General features: G+C 37.9%; 1 protein-coding gene across 10 annotated transcripts in view; it reads left to right on the forward strand.

The window, feature by feature from the left end:
- The first annotated feature begins 1004 nt into the window (after positions 1–1004).
- Positions 1005–19075, forward strand: part of LOC128860400 (uncharacterized) — a 192841-nt gene continuing 174770 nt past the window's right edge. For all 10 annotated transcript variants that reach the window (XM_054097916.1, XM_054097915.1, XM_054097918.1 and 7 more), the window contains exon 1: positions 1005–1129. The gene's annotated coding sequence lies outside the window, so the exon portion shown is untranslated. The remainder of the gene's footprint in view (positions 1130–19075) is intronic.

Below are 19075 nucleotides of genomic sequence, written 5' to 3' on the forward strand. Positions count from 1 at the left end.
TAACTGGAAAAAACAATTTCTTTCTATCATTTGGCTGTTTGATGCACGGAAATTCGGCTACGGGGCCACCCGTGGGCCATCTGTGGGCAAAAAGTAAGGTGAATTTATTTGTCAAACTTCGCGGGATTTAAATTTCGCTCTAGTTATTTTTTTCATGAGTTGGCAGCACTGTTAATAACATCTGGGCCAACTTTCGTAGTGTGGTGCACTATAAATTCCTTCCACCTGACCAAACTGTTAATAAGGAATATTATTTGAGCGTTATGCGTCGTTTACGTGAGGCAATTCGTCTAAAAAGACCAGAATTATGGGCCAACAACTCTTGGTTTTTGCATCACGATAATGCACCGTCTCACACTGCACTCGTTCTTCGTGACCATTTCGCCAAAAATTCCACGCATATCGTTCCGCAACCACCGTATTCGCCTGATTTGGCTCCGTGTGACTTCTGGCTATTCCCAAAACTCAAGAGACCACTCCGGGGAGCGCGTTTCGAGTCGATTGAGGAGATAAAAGCTGAATCGAAGAAGGTGCTGATGGCTATACTGGAAATGGAATATCTGTCATGCTTCGTGGATTGGAAAAATCGTTGGCATAAGTGTACTTCATCGAGAGGGGATTATTTTGAAGGGGATGAAATTGATTTACAAGAATAAATAAAGATTTTTCATTTTACAACCAAATGTACCTTACTTTTTGCCCACCTTCAACCTTTATTCAACCTTTCAACCTTCAATAAATCTCACTATTGTAATTTTTACAAAATTTTAGAAGTTTTCTTATTATACAAAAGCCTACAAATAAACAAAACTTTAGGAGAATCAGCACATTTTGCAAAAACATTTAGATCACTCGACATAGAAATCACTCAGCAACAGAATAGCAACCTACGAGGAACGTTGAAAAATACAACTATTATAATTAATTATTTTTTCCTTCATATGAAATTTGTTAAGTAATGAAATATTCGCAAATATATCCATTAAATATTTGAAATTCTTCTCTTTCAGTTTAAACATTCTTACATTTACAAGGAGCCAAACAAGAAACAGGACACAGATGTCTGCTACAGCGCAACCTTAAAACCAATTTCAATCGCTTGACTTGACTGGGCTGTGTGGCCACTCCGGTGAGTGTCAAAGTTGTGGTATCTCACTTACCTGAATATACATACACCAACAAATGTGCTTTTATACATATATAAATACTTACACACATGCATTTGTATTTGCACACGTGCGTTATACATACAAAGTATATTTTAATGGATAAAAGCAACGAAAGTTCCTGGCAATGGTGCACGCAACAAATTAAAAATAAAGCTGTCACGTCAACGCGGCTTAATCGATTAATCGATACATTTCCATGCAAACAAAAAACTTCTAGTAATATTATATTAAATAGATTAATTCGTGGCATATATGGAGAAGTGGAATGGTCGCGTGGTGTCATTGCGTTGCCTACTTTTGTGCATTATAGCGTGTACAGCCACGTCACCACTTTCATGCTAATGTACAGTACTCCTATATATACATACATATACATACTCGTATTAAATAAGTTGTTCCAGCTATAATTAGTACTTGAGAGCTGACTACACTATTAGCGGTGGTTGTACCGCCTGTTTCCTCTTGGAAACCATGAGCGGCTACACAGCCGCAAAGACCCGGAAATCGTGAAATTTATTTCGAAAATATCTCAGCATGCGTACCGGTGAAAATAGCGTAATCATCCATTATTTATTTATTTACTTATTTATTAATAATACACGCAACCGTAAGTTATTTTACAGTGCTTGAGTTAAATTCTAAAAGCTTGAAAGTGGCATTAGGGAAAAAAATTAACAAAGGGAAAGAGTAGGAAGTAAAAATGTGGAAGTGGAAATAGAAAGAGAAGAACAAGAAGACATTAGAAGAACATAAATATATGTGTATGTGCATATCAGCAACTTAGTGGGTAAAATAATGCACGAGTTCATTTTCAAAGCGCCATGTACTTCGTATGGTTTTGATCTTTTGTGAGGGAAGTTTCCAAAGACGAGCAGCAAAAAGGAAGAACTGTCGCTCATACAAGGCAATTGTAATGCATTTTAAGCAGGTTAAGTGATTGTACCGATCTAGTGAATTGAATTCGTTCGACAAGGTACGAGGTGTGTATAATTGTGTGTATAAAAAATATTTATTTATTCATCAATTTCTATTTTGTCTCCTTCAAAGTAGTCCCCCTCAGATGTAATACATTTGTGCTAGAGTTTTTTTTTCAATCCTCGAAACAGTTCTGGTTCTTTTGATTATTCTCAGCGATTCGGTTTTTATCTCCTCAATCATCGCAAAATGCCGTCCTTTCATTGGTTTCCTCAATCTTGGAAACTGAAAGAAGTCGCAGAGGGCCAAATGAGGGACATACGCTGGCAGAGGTATGATAACAGTGTTGTTTTTGGCCAAATAATCCCTCACAAGCAAAGATGAGTGAACAGGTGCATTGTCATGATGCAAAATCCATCCTTTTTTTCACCCAATTTCGAGAATTTTTGTCGTATTGCTTCATGCAAATGACGCATAACTTTAAGGTGATACTTCTTATTTACCGTACGACCTTTTGGTAAGAGCTATTGATGCCCTACGCCACAGTAATCGAAGAAAACAGTGAGCAAAACCTTTACATCTGATCGAGCTTGGCGCGCTTTTTTGGTTTTGGCTCTCCCGGACTCTTCCATTGGGACGAGCTTTTTATTCAGCTGGTGCGTTTTTTTTTTATTGCTGAACCTTCTTGACCATGACACTTAACAAATTCTTGCCGTTCTTGGTCCAGCTCCAAAATAAATCTGAGCTGTGCGTCATGCGTTCCTGTGTCATGAAGAGCATAGCAGGAGTATATATAAACGGTGATCAGATTGGAGCTACTTTTCCCAGTAGGGTTTTTTGACAGATTACGCGTTACTACTGTCTTCCATTCATTGCTATTTATATTATATTATACGGAGAGTGACGAAATGATCGGAGCATGGCCTGTTAGTGCGAAACCCGGCTTGTTGTTTACGTAGTTGCAGTTCAAGGTGCGTTTGTATTCTATTAAGCAGGATTTAGGACAACATTTTGAATGGTATGCTGATGAGTGTGAGGCCTCTTTACTTTTTGAAAACGAAGAGGTCATTTTTTTTTGGGGATTTTCACCAAAATGCCAGTCATTCATTCGTGAAGCAGTTTCTCGATGCGCCAAATCGCATCATCCGTAGCGTTGGGTTTAGTAATTAAAAACCAAAAATTAGCGCTATAACTCCGAAAATGCGCCAAAAGGCAGCAGAAGAAAGAGCCCAAATGTACATTACTAGAAGCAGTGACTATCTCCCCGAAATTCTCTATGCTAATTATTTCAATATACCGCGTTGAATGGAATATAATTTTGGCCGGCGTTAAACGAAATAAAAGCATTTTTCACTACTTCATTATTCAAAGCTCGCAAGTGCCATATATAAATGGAATACCCTGGTTTTTTTTCTTATTTTGCTAAATATACTCCATCTCCCAGTAGATCGTTCATTTAATATTTATCTATTTATCAATTCATTTGATTTTAACCATCCAATGCCAAATAATTAATGCAATACCAAAGTCAAAGTGACATTAAGGCGATAAGGCACACAACACACACACGCACACACACACGCGTATTTATATTAATTCCTATGAGTTCTACAAAACACACGGGCATACGCTAAAATTAACTCACATACTCACATGCATATAGTTATAAAACCGCAAGTTCCAATCCCATTCATGATGTTATGCGCCTGTGTGTATGCAAACCCCAAAGCACCTTTATGGCCTATTGCCATTTATGCTAGCATTTAGCGCAATTTATATGTGCATATGTGTGCGTTTGCGCGTATAAATACATCCACATATGCGTATAATTCTGTTTACGCCATTTTGTGGCAAATATTAGCGGTTGGACGACTATCTGTCTCCACGCATTGACATTTCACTCGGTGTTATGACGCAAGCAAATGCAAACCGCATACTAAACTTCATATGTAAATAAATTAGCTGGCATTTGTATTGCTACTCTACCTACATTGCTTAAATTTATTTGTGTTTATCTACTAACGGTACTCGGAGAAGTGCTCGAATGCTTTATTTGATGAATTTCTGCTATTTGCTTCATGCCCTTCTCTGCTACTTCACATTTTAAAGCTTGCACTGAAATGTTTGGCGTTTCACATTCAGCTTAGGTGTAATTAATTGCTTTGCTCTTTAAATTTATTGCTACAAGCGTAGTAAATTTGCTAATGACCTCAAGGTAATTATCACGTTTGTCAAACGTGCAAATGAGAATAATCTGTAGTTGAAGTACATTTGTGGTTTCACTACGCCGATACTGTTAATTTTGTACAAAATAGTGGCATTAAATGTTTCTAGATACTCCAGGATATATTTTCGAAATTGATAGTCGAGTCCTTTGCTGCTCGAAACAGGAATTAAAATAAGAAATGTTTCGTAATATTTTGCTTCCTTTTTCTCTAAGAATGCCCAAGGACTTATTTTTCAATTTGATTTCTGAGTCTTTTCTACTAAAAAAAATGAAATAAGAAATCTTTCGTAATTTTTTTTTTAATTTGATTAATTTTCTGCTCAAAAAAATTGATATAAGAAACGTTTCGTAATATTTCTCCTTCTTCTTTAAAGATGTTCAAGGACATTTTTTTAATTTGATTTTTTAAATTTGATGTCTGAGTCTTTTTCTGCTCAAAAAAATTGATATAACAAATGTTTCGTAATATTTTTCTTCCTTCTTTAAAGATATTCAAGGACCTTTATTTTTAAATTTGATTTCTGAGTCCTTTCTCCTGAAAAAAAAAATGAAATAGGAAATTTTTTGTAATATTTTTCTCCCTTCTTCAAGGCTATTCAAGGGTATTTTTTTAAATTTGATTTCTGAGTCATTTTTGCTGAAAAAAAATCTGAAATAAGAAATTTTTCATAATATTTTTATTTCTTCTTTAAATTTGTTCAAGGATAATTTTGTTAAATTTGATTTCTGAGAACTTTTCGACTAAAAAAAATATAAATAAGAAATTTTTCCTAACATTTTTCTTCCTTTCTCTCTAAAGATATTCAAGGACAATTGTTTTTTATTTGATTTCTAAGTCTTTTTCTGCTGAGAAAAATTGAAATAAGAAGTTTTTCGTAAAATATTTCATTATTTTTCTTTAAGGATATTCAAGGAGCTTTATTTTTAAATTTGATTTCTGAGTCCTTTTCGGTCAAAAAAAATTTGGAATAAGAAATTTTTCATATTTATTTTTGTTCCTTCTTCTTTAAGGATATTCAAGGATAATTTTTTTTAATACGATTTCTGAGTCCTTTTCTGCTTAAAAAGAAATTTAAATAAGAAAACGTCTGTACTAATTTTTTTCTACCACTTTAAGGATACAAAGAAACGAACGTACAAAGAATGGCCAGTCTTTGCATCTGCGGGGCCCTCAGAACCACACCCACAGATGCACTAAATATTATGCTTAACATTTTACCAATAGAGCAATACGGTAAGCAAACAGCTGCCAAAGCAACTCTCAGACTAAGAGAAATCGGCCTACTCAGAACGAAACAAAGAGGACACTCCTCAATTTTAGAACAATTCCCCTGCATTCCCAGCACAACGGATTTCTGTAGGACCAAGGACATAATTTTTTATAAATCCTTTGTCACAGTATTTCCTTCCAAAGAGGAATGGGATAACGGGCTCATTGTTAAGATAAATGACTTAAACATCTACACAGATGGCTCAAAATTGGACAACAAAGTAGGTGGAGGGGTCTACTCCGACAAACTCGGAGTATGCCAATCATTTCGCTTACCTGATCATTGCAGTGTACTTCAGGCGGAAGTCACTGCCATAAAAGAGGGACTTAAAGAAATAAAAACGAGAGTATTATCCACAAATGAAGTCTTCATTTACTCGGACAGTCAAGCAGCAATAAAAGCGATTGAATCAAAAACGCACTCGTCAAAAACAGTTCTAGAATGTTTTTAACCCTTTCGGTACATCTTTTTATTGCGCCATCCAAAAAATCCAAATTTTTGTCTGAGTATTTATTTTAGGACCAATAACAATACAAATAATTTTTTTTTTTGTTTTTGTTAAGTGATTTTTTTTTAATGTTGCCATATGGCAACAAATGTTGTGTATTCGTTTCAATCGCAAATAAACTTCTTCTGCAATCTAATGCAAGTTAACACCTTACGAGAAATTTGTTGCCATATGGCAACAAGCTTAGTTTTAAAAATTAGCACAGCTTTTAAAACTGCTAGCAAAAAAATAATTATATGCCAAATGACAGATTGAACATTTTTCTATATACTTTATTCAAAAATTGTTGAAAACATTTGCCCAAAATGCCTCAAAAATCTCAAAATGAAAAATACAAATTTCAGAGTGAAGTGCTATATGCCAGAAGGCTTTCTTTAAAAATGTTGTATTACCGATATATAATGGGCGGTTATTATTTATTTTATTTCTGTTTAACCATTAAACTTCAATTTTTGAAAATATGTAACAAAAAAGTTGATATTTTTTACAGGAGAGTGTTGACGGCCTTTTAAAGTTTACTGTTGCCATATGGCAACAATATCGCGAAAGGGTTAACTACATTGCAGGAACATTGCAGGAAACTGTAAGGCGGATGAACTTGCAAGAACCGGTACAACGCTCGATCTCGAACGGGATAAGGCGCTGATACCCATGCCCATAGCCACTTGTAAATTACTTATAGACAGGGAAACCATCAAAAAGGTAAATACAATCTGGCAAAACCTCACAACATGCGAACTAAGCAGACAGACATGGCCGAACTGGAACAGCGGTCGATCGAAGATCTTGCTAAGATTCAACAGAGAATCTATAAGAAAAATGATAGGTGTATTAACAGGTCATTGTTTAATAGGCAGCCACGCTAGAATGTTAGGACTCCCGTACTTCGATTTCTGTAGAAGCTGTCTTAATACAGAAGAAGAGGAAACAGTCAGACACCTTTTATGTGAGTGTGAAAGCCTAGCTATGAGAAGGTTGCGCACTCTTGATACAGCATTTCTAACCGATGTAGCGGATATAGCTCATCTAAAACTAGCGAAGCTCTGCTCGTTAAAGCAACCGGATGGTTTGAAAGGGAACACGTAGAGTAAGGATAAGCTCCAGTGGTATCACAATGGACCTGCGGAAGGTCTAAGTGTGTCTTATGACAACCACCCTACCTACCTACCTAAGGATATTTTTAAAGATATTCAAGGACAATTGTTTTTTATTTGATTTCTGAGTCCTTTCCGCTAAAAAAAAATTTAAATAAGAAATTTTTCGTAATATTTTTCCTTTTTTTATTAAAATTATTCAGGGATAATTTTGTTAAACTTGATTTCTGAGAACTTTTCTGTAAAAAAAATAGGAATAAGAAATTTTTCATATTTATTTTTGCTCCTTCTTCTACAGGGGTGTTCATGGATCACTTTTTCTGAGTGCATACAAAGAAATTTAAATAAAAAAAATATTTGTAATATTTTTCTTCTCTCTTTTTGAAGAATATTTTTTTAAATTTGATTTCTGAGTCCTTTTCTGCTCCAAAAAAAAATTATATAATAATTAAATAATTTTTTATTTTCTTCCTTCTTTTCTAGGGATATTCAAGGTCTTATTTTCTAATTTGATTTCTGAGTCTTTTTCTGCTTAAAAATTATGAAAAAATATGAAAATTTGTATAATAATTTTCTTATTTCCACTTTAAGAATATTCAAGAATATTTTTTTATATGATTTCTGAGTCCTTTTCTTCTTAAAAAGAAATTGAAGTAAGAAAACTTTTGCAATATTTTCTTCTTCCTTCTTTAAGGATATTAAAGGATAATTTTTTTTTTAAATTTGTTTTAAAATTTTCTGAGTCCTTTCTACTTAAAAACGAATGCAAATAAGAAATCTTTTGTAATAATTTGCTTCCCAATCCTTAAACGATATTGGAGGACACATTTTTTAAGTTAATTTCTGGCTTCTCTTCTGCTAAAAAAAATTGGTATAAGAAAATTTCAAGCATAATTCTTTTAAACATGATTTCTAGGTCCTTTTCTGCTTAAAATGAAATTTAAATACGAAAACGTTTTAATAATTTTGTTCTTTCCTTTTAATAATAAAGGGTGGCTAAGTTTCAAGGGTCGGTGTTGATTTTGAATAAAATACAATTTTTTTAGGAAATTATTGTCATTTCTCATTATTATGATAATATTGGTATGGCTCAATTACGTATGGAATAAAATATCGGCCAAATGGCCGCCGCGGCTTCGGCGGCACACCTCCATCCGATGGTCCAAATTTTCGATGACGCTGAGGCATAATTGAGGGTCTATGCCGTTAATGTGCCGAATTATCTCATCCTTTAGCTCTTGAATTGTTGCTGGCTTGTCAACGTACACCTTTTCTTTCAAATACCCCCAAAGAAAGAAGTCCAACGGTGTCGTTGACGCTTAGGTGTGGTTCACATTCAACATCGGCCCTTGAAATTTAACCACCCTTTACTAAGGGAAACATTTTTTTTAATTCTGGGACCTTTTCGACTAACAAACAAACATTCTTTAAGGAAATTGTTCATAATTTTACACTTCCTTCGCTTGATAATCATATTATTATAACACGTGGAGTTTCAAAAATCCGAAAAGATTTCAATACATCCAAGCTAGTAAAGTACACCATGCAACAAAACGCTAGTAAAACAATAATTTGAGTAATTTTTATTATTTTCCGCTTTTGTTTGAATGTCCACTATTAGTCTAACGCATTGTCTAATAAAAAAATATAAATCAATTTTGAAAATTTTATAAAAAATGGGAAAAATCTCTCATAATTTTCATCCCAATTCCAAGCTTCTTAATTAGAATTTCTAGCAACAAATTTTGGGTATGCAGTTTTATAGCCCATTCGATTTTAGTATAATTAAGTGCAAGTTTGAAGTTGTTGCAAAATGCCTTATTTTTTTTTTATTTTTTTCCTGAAGGTGTTCCACCATTTTCTCTACATATATAAAAGGAATCTTCGTAAATATATATTATTTCAAGGAGAAAATGCTAGTACTTTTTTGCACACTTCTAAAAGTGTACTTAACCAGTAGTAACTTTATCAAAACAGCGCTTTAGAGCTACTTGAGGAGTGCCAGACCGGCACTTCAACCATTTCGCCTAATGGTCGCACTCAGAACATAGAGCATACATAAGATCCTCAAAGAAAACATAAAAGAAAAAATTAAACCGATTTTTTAGAAACTTCGAACTTGCATTTTAGTACACATAAATTCAACAACTGTAAACGTGCATGCCAAAAAATATGTTTAAATGATAAATAAAAGCCTAGTTTGTAGAATTTTTCTAATTTTTGTACAAAGTTTGAAATTTAAATATACATGGCTTTGGTTGGACTATGAATTATAGTTAAAAAATAATAATAATAATAAGTATCCAAAAACACGAAAAGAAAAATAGTCAAAAGTGCTAAAAATGTTGATGTGCTGACCAAAAACAAGAATTGGAAAACATTTAGAACTTTTTAAAATTTGATTTCAATAAGCAATCGCATTGGTTTAATACCCCGCCTATAAAGGCGACACCTGATTCTAAATTTATAGTTGCAAATTATATTTACTTGAAAACAGTCAGCCAAAATCCCCGTAGCTAATGTGAAAAGTTACTTTTTTTTCTCCTTGTTCACTCCTCTCGGAAGCATAGGGCTTCGACAAGACTCTTCCATCGTACACGCTTCTATGTTGTTGGCATCTGCTAGTTCGCGCAGTATCGACCCTCTCCAAGTGTTTTTTGGTCGACCTCGGCCTCTGTTCCCTTGCGGGTTCCAGTCCAGAGCCATCCCCGTAATGTTATCTGATGGTTTTCTCAGTGTGTGACCAATCCATCGCCACTTTCTGCGTTTGATTTGCCCAAGGAAGGGTTCCTCGCTCGTTAATGTCCACAGTGCGTCGTTACTGATGGTGTTTGGCCGCAATATTCTGCAAATGTTGCAGAGGTATTTGTTGATGAAGGGTTGTAACCTATGTGTAATGGTGCTCGATGCCAGCCATGTTTCACTTCCGTACGGCAATACTGATTTCACACATGAGCTTAGTGAAGTGGCTGTCCTACGACGCACCTAGGCCAGTTAGAGGCCCCTTGTGATACCATCGGAACTGTCCTATCCTACTCAACTTGGTCCTCCCTAAACCATTGTGTGGCCTTTAAAAAGCTAGCTATACTAGATAGTTTGAGATTTGCAACATCTGCAATGCTGTCCAGAAAAGCGAAACCGAGCAATCTCCGCCGCCTTCTACACAGAGCCATGCACCCGCATAGAAGGTGTTCGATTGTCTCTACCTCCTCTATATCTTGACAGCTTCTACAGTAGTCATTAGATGGTGCCCCTAATCTACTGGCATGTCTTCCTATTAGACAGTGCCCAGATAGGACACCTACTACAATCCTTAGATCCCTCCTGCCTAACTTAAGTAGACTCTTAGTGCGACCCATGTTCCATTCGGGCCACGCTAGCCTACTTATAGCGCAGGTGTTTAACTGCCTCCAGTTGGAGTTAGCAGCACTAATGGTGTATCTGTCTATCAAAAGTTTACATGTTGCCAAGGGCATAGGTATGTCAAGCCTGTCCTGACTAATTTGGAGCGAGGAGTCTAATCTAGCTAACTCATCTGCCTTACAGTTACCTATAATGTTACTGTGTCCTGGCACCCAGAGTAGATTAATAGAAAAGTACTGTGCAAGTGTTGTTAATAATTTGTAACACTCCTTTACTGTCTTAGACGAGTGTTTGCTTGATAGAAGCGATTTCAGAGCTGCCTGACTATCGGAATAAATGAGCTTAATATTCGTAGTTTAGTGCGCCTGGAGATTTGCGAACTCTCCCATACCGTATACCTTCGCTCGAATGCCGCGCTTGCTTTGTTTAGCCTGCAGTTGACATCTTCATCTGCTCCACCATCTGCCGTGATGATGCAGCCGAGGTAGCAGAAGCTTTCAAATACTTCCACCGCCTACTACTTACGCCTGCGTTAGTAGTGAATGGATACTTTGATATCGTCTTTGTGCAGCACTGCCAGTTCGGAGTTCTAGTAGAGGGCTTTTCTGAGGCGGATTATCTTGGCGGGTACTCCCTTTCTACTCAGTGCCAGCCATATTGAATCTCGTTTGTTAGTTTCGAACGCCTTCTTAAAGTCTACGAACAGCATGTAGAACGGGAAGCGTTGCTCAACTGATTGCTCTACTATAATCCGAAGTGTGTTGGCTTGGTCAACACAGCTTCAGTGAGGGCAAAACCAGCTTGCTCGTCTCTTAAGGAGTGTTCGATATCTTTGAGCCTGCTTTGTATGATTACGGCTATAATTTTGTAGATGGTGTTAAATAGGGTTATTCCTCGCCAGTTGCCACAGTCACGCAGGTCGCCTGTCTTGGGCAGCTTCACTATGATGCCTTTTGTCTAGGATGAAGGCAGCTTTTCATTGCTCCAGACGGCAGTGATGTGAGGATAAAGAAATTCCGCTGATATTTGCGGGTTGGCTGTTATTAGTACCGGCTGTATGCCATCTTTGTCCACCGCTTTGTTGAGCTTCAGCTTCTTAATAAAAAAAAGTGACTTATAAAATGCATTATTCTCTGTAATGCTTCAACAGCATTCCTTTGACTATTTTGAAAATCTACTCCCCCAGGTGTGCTTAATTTGCAAATACTTAGCAAATGCTTAGCTTGTAACCTGAAACCTGCTTGAGCAACTCACCTTGACCAAATGACCCAAAAAGCAGAGCTTAATTATTTCAGCGCAGCCAGAGCAGCTTACAAGTATTTCATTTCCTCTGCATTCTTACAATCCCATTTGCTACAGAGCGCTTGAATGCCACGCACTTAACTATTGTGTAATGAAGTAAATATATAAAAGTGGTAATGCAATAGCAGGAAATGCGCAATTACAACACACTGCCACAATATGATGTGGCATAAGTGACTCATTTACGCCCAAGCTTGTCAGTTATAGTAACGCACTACGCCCACCGCGCTATGCCTTCTTGCATTCTCAACATTATTATAAGTACTTCTGAGTCCTTTGTAATGCGATTGCACCGTTGCACTAAGTACTTACTCGCATATACGTGATCGCCAAAGCAACTGGTTCCACTACATATGCATGCATATACATTTAGTACTCATCATTAATTCAATATGGCCAATGCAGGTCGCATTCAGCTCACCCTCTTGCACTTCTCCAATCAATGTGGCGAGTGCATAGAAATTCAATTGGTTTTGTCAATCAGCAGGCGATTCATCGATTTCCGTATAAACCACCTGCGGTGCAATGGCAGAGTGTGCGAGTAAGAACGCATACCTGCTTGGCACGCTCCAGGCACTTTAGCAATCATCAACAATTGCCACATATCGATTTCGACGCTGTTGCTGGCTCCTTCACATTTTCTCATTTGACAAGTGAAAAATGTTAATTTCCATTTCTAATGCCACCAAAGTTATTTAGCGAGCGTAAAGTGTGAGTTGTGGACAATGAAAGGTTCTGGTATTGTAAAAAAGTAAAACTATTGATTTTCTTTTCATTTCGCGCCGCACCTCCGAAACTTCTCGGTTTCACTGTTAGTGTCCCCTTTCCGGAAATTCACTTTTCAATTTAGTTCACGTGCGCGCAGCTGTTCGCTTTCACACAGATACAGGTGGTTATGGTGGTGGTGGCGGCTCCACTCACCAACCGTACCTAATTTTCCACTGCACGCTGGCAAGCACTTACACGCCAATTCCCACATACACATACGCACACACATACATACACCTTAGTACCTATTTTGCTACATTTTTATATGTATATAAATCCGTACCAAAGTAGGTACTCAGGCTACCACAATGACGATTGGACACGGAAATGTCCGCCATTGCTGGTCATTTGCATTCCCGCTCACCACGACTCTTGGCCGTAACTGTGGAAGCATGCAAAATTTACCACCATTAGATGTTTCTGGGAAACGACAATGATTTGTAGTTAATTCCACAGCCAGCTGAAGCTTTTACTTGTGTTTGTGTGTAACCTAAAAAAAAACTTGAGTTTAGTTGTTGGTTGTAAAAGGGTTTACAGGTTTTTAAAAAGCTTTGGAATACAACTTTTGATAACTGTGTAAAAAGTCTATCTCCAGATCTTTAGAAATAAATTCTCAAAATATGTATGTATGCTAATAACTACACGCAGAATGCTTCATTTTCGCAAGGATTTTTGTATTTCAGAAGTTATATCTCCTAGAAGGACATAAATTGCATAAACTTACAAAAAACGGCGCGTCTATGAGCCAGAATGTGCTAAAAATCATAAAATTAATTTTCAAACTGCAATAAATCAAAAAAGACTCAACCAATTGGTGGACTGTTTTTTTTTTTTGCTATAGAACTTTGAATTAATTTATCACTCCGCATCAACCAAATTAATCAATTATTTCCCAGTTTAACCCAGTCCTCCATGCACCCCAGGTAAGTCGACGAACGGATGGCCTTCAGCTCCTTCGTCGCATTCTCTTTGATCTCCTCTATCGACTGAAATCTTCTTGCACGAAGTGATAACTTCAACTTGGGAAACAAATAGAATTCACACGGGGTCATATCAGTTGAATACGGCGCTTGCACGATGGTATTTACTTGGGGTTTGGTCAAATAATCCAGTACAATTTGGGCTCGGTGCGATGGCGCGTTATCATCATGCAAAATCCAAGCGTTGTTTACCCACATTTCCGGCCGGCCAGGCAGACACTAATGATCCGATAGCGCTAAAAAGTGGCAGATGTGTGTCTTACAGTCTTACTAACATAAGAAAAAAAATGGACCGGTTCCCACGTGCGCGGTTCGTTTAAATTAAACATTCCCGGTACTTTTTGATCATAGGGTATGTTTACTGAGTGCCAAACTCCACCAATCGGGATAAGCAGGAAAGCAAAGCTGAAAAATATATATTCCCTGGTTTTTATATCTTCTGATTTGTTATTATTTTTCACACTACTCTTTCGCATATACATACGTACTTTGCTTTAGCAACAGAGCAGCGTAAGCCACGAATTCGATGGTATCCTTATAACCCCAGAACCAGAATCAAGTTTACAGCAAAGCATAGCTCACATGTTTTTTTACGACATGCAAAAGCAATCGAGACCCTTAGTTAGAGTGGGGCTTTAACGCCAGCAGAACACCTCAAGTCCGACGGTTCATCGACAAGTCGGCTGAAGGCCGTCGTGAGCAATTGCATGTGTACACTGTTCGTCTGCCTTTTATCAATACGGCAGCTGTTCTAGCTGCTGCGCTTGTCTTGCATCATTCCTTCGCCCCCAATTAATGTAGCGAAGTTTAACGATAATTTGTGTTATAAAAGCTTGCGCATCCCCCTAGTTTTCATCCGACTACTTGTGAAACTAGATTATTGGCTGTTAGGAACACATCAGTTTTGTTTGCTAGGTCGTCACGTTCTCTAGCGAACCTGCTGCAATAAATGGACAAGCATTCTCGACAACGTCTCCGTGTTTTCGATAGAACGACTCGTTAATCCTTGGTATCAATCAATGCAAGCACAGTCCTTTTGATGACTGCTGCTCCACTTTCATTGACTTTCAGATACCGAGGTAGAACGCTCTGCTTGCTTGAGTTCCTCTGTCGGCTTGGGTCCTTGCGACATTCTCTTCTATTGATTTGCCAGGAAGTGTTTAAGCATTTTGCTGGCTATGACGCAGATGACATCGCTCACATTTATTCGGGAGTGTCTAAGTGCATATACTTTACATATATAAGTATATGGAATCTTACAGCTCTACCTAAAGTTTCTGAAAAACTCAACTCTAGCCGAAGTTATGAGAGAGTAACTTGCGCAAATCATCAGCGTCAAAAAACATATTTCCTCTTCCCTCTCGTGTCTGGCGTTTTACAATAGATCCATAATGTTGTCTTAAATCAGCTTAGGCAGGCTTTAAAAATACTTCATTAGGGTTCACAGAGACTCAACCGGTTTTCAAATCCTTACGTTTTTATGATTAATGTAATCAGTCCCTCTAGCAAGGCCATATCTAAACTGTCTAGATTGTCAAAAAAGTGGTATTCCAAAAATACTGAAGATCGTTATTCGAAGCGCAGGGAACTCACAAAAGAAATTTGGAATGGGATCTGCCTATTCCTCATCCCAAATCTATTCTCCACAGCTCTTAAAAAAGTCATTACTCGGGGAAAAGAACCTAGCAACTAAATAAGTTACCAATTGTTCTGAGCGGTCCATGTATTTCGAAGGGAATCTGTTTGTTCGCTTTAGGGAAATTTCTTTGTACTGCCTTCATAGAATGTTGATCAATGTAAATGTGATGCTCTGCAGACTTCATTATTAGTCCTTTGAGTATTAGTTTTCTACTTCTCTCCCCAGTTTAAGAAATCTTTTGGTTTCTAACCTATCAGAAAGCCTCGTCACAGTTTCAGCGTTTACAAGGAAAGAACGTTTTGAAAAAGTGAGGTCTGTCATATTTACCAACTCGAGCGCATTATTAATTCTGCTGAACTCGGCTTGAAAAACGCTTTGCAGTTTTAAAAATATGTGATCTGCAACTGAAACGACGAACTTAGAGTAAACTCAACGAGTGCTGGATAAGCCATAGGTCAGAAGATCTTTCTGGACAAACGTGATACTCCTGAGTTTGGAGTTAGCCTTAACTCTCTATTGTGGTAGGTGTACAAATCAGACATCAGAGTAATAGTAGAGCAGTCAGTAGAATGGCGATCTCCTCTCTGTCTTATATTCCTCGATTTCCAAAAGGCTTTCGGTGCTCTCCACCATCGTGCGATTTGGAATGCATTGGTATGAAATGATGTACCAAAACTCCTAATCGAGCTAGTCCTACAATTATGCACCAACGCTAGTTACCGCATCTTGCATAAAAAGGAACTGAGTGGTCACCTACCATTCACTACTGGAATCCGACAAGGCTGCGTCCTATCACCTCTACTGCCTAACATTGTTTAGGACGTCGTAATGAGCAAAACTACACGTGAAACTAAAGGAATAACATGGGTAATAAATGGACGGCTCGAATAACTCGATTGGGCTGACGATACAATACAATAACTCCACGCAATAATCCCTAATCAGTAACGCTAAGCTCGAAGACGTGGATTCCTTTTGTAATTTTTTTTTTTTTTTTTTTTTGTAAGAGGAGTAAGCATGAAAAGCCTAATCCTGTCAGTGGAGGACTTTAACCCGAACTGAACCTCCAACTGTCAAAGTACCGATCCCCCCGGTACAACGGTTAAGAATTTCGTCGGGAGGTGGTTTGAGCAATACACTTAACGTCCGTTACTGCCCTGGTGCAAAACGTCTGAAGTAGCATTTGCTTGTTACCACCCACTGTTTAGCTCTTTTGATGAAAGAGTCACCCCTGTCGTATCAGTACTCCCCCCATATTCCTGTACATACCATATAAAGGTAAGTTTCTGTGTCTGGTATCGTCAATTTGCCTGTTTTTTGACTTACATGTTTCCTTGCCGTTCGCGCCTTCGTCTTGCCGGTTCGCTGTATTGAAATTGTTGCATTATTTCGGCAGCCACGTGCCGTATGTCATTTCATGCGTCGGTGCTCTTCAGCATCAGTGGCACTAAATTCTCCGACGTGACGTTGCAGCCGAGTTTATCTTCTAGCATTTTCCGGAATCTTTTGAAACGATGGCATACGAAAAGCACATGTTCAGCACCTTCGACGATACCTGGCTCATGTCCAAAGTGATAAAGGTATGATTTAAAACATCCATGACCACTAATGATTTCGTTAAGATATTAATTGACCTCTCCATGCTTTATTTCAAGCAAGGGATGACGCGTCTTATGTCTTTGGCTGCACACATCTCCTGCGCTACAAGGTCAAGTGGCCATAGGCCAGCTTTGGTGAGCGCCGCATCTTCCGAGACCGTTCTGAAGGCAGAGCATACTCTAAGTGCATACAAACGGTACGTGGAATTTATGCTTCGTGCATTGTAGCGCGTTGGACACCACTCCAAACGCTCCATAGAGGAGGATAGACCTCACCACCCCTGCCAGTACCTGTCTTGCCTGCTGCCTTAGTCCGCCGATATTTGCCATTATTCTGGCCAATGCTAAAGCTGCAATAGCAGTTTTGCTGCTAGCGTACTCCAAGTGGTAACGGAATCTAAGTCTGTGAGCTATCAGTATACTCAAATAGTTCACATACGGCTGCACTTTTGAGCTGCACCTTTCCTACCGTCTTAAGGGCTACAGCCCTTTTTACATGTACTAATGGTAGCTCAAAAGAAGACATCGAAAACCGTATAAAAAAGCGAAGCAAGCTTTCGGTGCCGTAAATGCTATGTGGAACTCCACGATTATTACACGACGCACAAAAATAAAAATATTTAACTCCCACGTGAAGTCCTCTCGTATGTACAGTTGCGAAACCTGGAACCTTGCAGTCTTTGCCTTGAAACGTTGCAGGTTTTCACCAATCGTTACCTCCGCTAAATATAATATTAATTTTCCGGCCCAGCACTATTTCGAACACTGTGGAATCGGTGTAACAAGAAACCAATGTGCGTGGAAGTCCTAAAAAAAATAAGGCTGGCTTGGCCATGTATTAAGAAGACACCAAACCGACATCACCCACAGCGCAATCTACTGGAATCCTCAAGGCAGCCGTCATAGAGGCAGACCCACATTGACCTGAAAGGAAGGAGGAATCTGGAAGCTGACGTATTCAAAACTAACAAAACTTGGAACGAAATCAAGAGGTTGACGCATGACAAAGGGAAATGGAGGAACCTTGTCGAGGCCCTTATATATATAGCAAAACTTCGACGTTCTTTTACAGAAACTGGGATATGTAAGGGATATGAGGTGGGATAATATTAACAACCGCGACTCAGTTGTCTTGCTTTTACGAAGTTAAATTTTAGGCATTTAGACTCTCACTATGCATGCAGAAGAACCTCGTTTAGATATCACCCGCCTGTTGAATTACATCATCAGCGATTGCAAAAACCGTGAAAGGTCATGGATCGGTCATTCACTCTCCCTTAATCCTCTTTCCTGCTTTCTCCCGCTTTCTCATTTAGTGATTTTATAACAGACAACTTTGGAATTGTCGAATTATCCTCTCCTTTGAGGCAATCGTCTTCATCTTTAATCTATTTTTAATCTACTCTACTTGGATATCTAGATTACAACAAATCTACATCATACAGCCTCCTGCAAGCCGTCTCTAATTACACTCTTTACTCCATGCCTCTCCTTTAGAAAGGCAGTACAACGATAATAATTATGATTCTAAATTTATTACCAAAAAACAGCATTTTAATCAAATCTATAATACTTTTCCATAAGTACTTAACTTCACTAAAACTAAGTATCTACTTATTCATTACTTGAGTTGCTTCACAATTGTCATTTTCATGTCTCCACATGCACAAACTCAATGAATACTTGACCGATTTTCAGGCCCTTCAGGCATTAAATTGCATATTTAATTAATTTTGTACTCTCGATGATTCTATTTAATGCGCTCTACTGCTTTAAAAGTATACAAATGCACACATATAGCCCGCAAACATATTTATTATTATTACTATAATTTACCAGCAACATGCAAGAGCCTCAACCATTTACTACAAAGGCATACATAAATACGAATATAAAGTAAAATATTACATATGACACTAAAAAAGTCATACAAAAATAATTAAATTCAAAAACATGTGAACGGGTGTACCAAAACTTATGCGAAAAATTATTTTTACACACAGATGTCATGTGGGTATATCAAATTAGAAATTATGGACTATTTACTTATATATGGGGATCTACTACAATACCACGAGCTGGTACCGCATCGAATACTTTCAGAGCCGGAGCGTTTGTATCCATTTGGACGACATGACCCAGCCAACGTAGCCGCTGGATTTTTATTCGGTTCGCTATGTCTATCTCGGCCGCCGTAGCCAAATGGGTTGGTGCGTGACTAACATTCGGAATTCACAGGGA

The sequence above is a fragment of the Anastrepha ludens genome, chromosome 4 (genome assembly GCF_028408465.1).
Source record: "Anastrepha ludens isolate Willacy chromosome 4, idAnaLude1.1, whole genome shotgun sequence".
NCBI lineage: Eukaryota > Metazoa > Arthropoda > Insecta > Diptera > Tephritidae > Anastrepha > Anastrepha ludens.